We start from the raw sequence: 943 nt of genomic DNA on the forward strand, positions 1-943 counted from the left end.
CTGTTTGAGCGAAAGTGAGGATAGAGTTTCAGATCTTGAAGATGCTGGTGCAGCTAGTGAAAAGGTAAGAAAAGATCTTTTAAAAACAACTAGGATGCAGGAAAAAATAATTCATCACCTTCAAGATGATGCAAAGATGAACAATGTGAGACTACCAGGCATCAATGAGAATGAAGGAGTCAATACAAACGGTATAAAAAATGTGGGCAGAAGTAATAGCAGAAAACTTCCCAAATATGAGGAAACAATTTGATACTCAGGTAACCAAAGCATACAGAACTCCAAATAACTTCAACCTAATTAAAAGCACACCAAGACATATAATAGTCAAGATCCAGAAATCCAACACAAGAATAATATACTGAAAGCCCTAAAGAAAAGAAGAGGGTTTTTAAGACCAAGGTAAAGCAGGAACTATGCAACAGGGGTTGTAGCTTTTGTGTCTGATAAGGTCAGTGAAATCCCCTCAGGATTTACCCTGAGCTATTTGTTTCTCAATAAAATTATGGAAATAAAAAAAGAAGCAGATCACATTCAAAGGAAAACCCATCACAATTGTGGCCAACTTCTTTTCACAAACCATAAAGGCAAGAAGAGCATGGAGCAGAATACTTTAAGTCCTCTACGAAAACAATTTCCAATGCAGACTACTATACCCTGCAAAACTCTGTTTCAAGTTTGATGGAGAAGTGAAATGCTTTCCATGACAAAGAACAGCTAAAGAATTTCATGATGGCAAAACCAAACTTACACAGGCTACCGAAAGATGTTCTAGAGAGGGACTAAAATGATCAGAACTCCACTAATGAGAGCAGAAGAAACCCACTAAATACTACAAACAATTAAACACAGGAGAAAAAACAGTTAAAAAAACAGCATTCAAATAACATGTCAATTGTAAGTCAACACATCTCAATTATAACCATCAATGTAAATGGACTCA

The sequence above is a fragment of the Octodon degus genome, unplaced genomic scaffold (genome assembly GCF_000260255.1).
Source record: "Octodon degus isolate 3935 unplaced genomic scaffold, OctDeg1.0 scaffold00380, whole genome shotgun sequence".
Lineage (NCBI taxonomy): Eukaryota > Metazoa > Chordata > Mammalia > Rodentia > Octodontidae > Octodon > Octodon degus.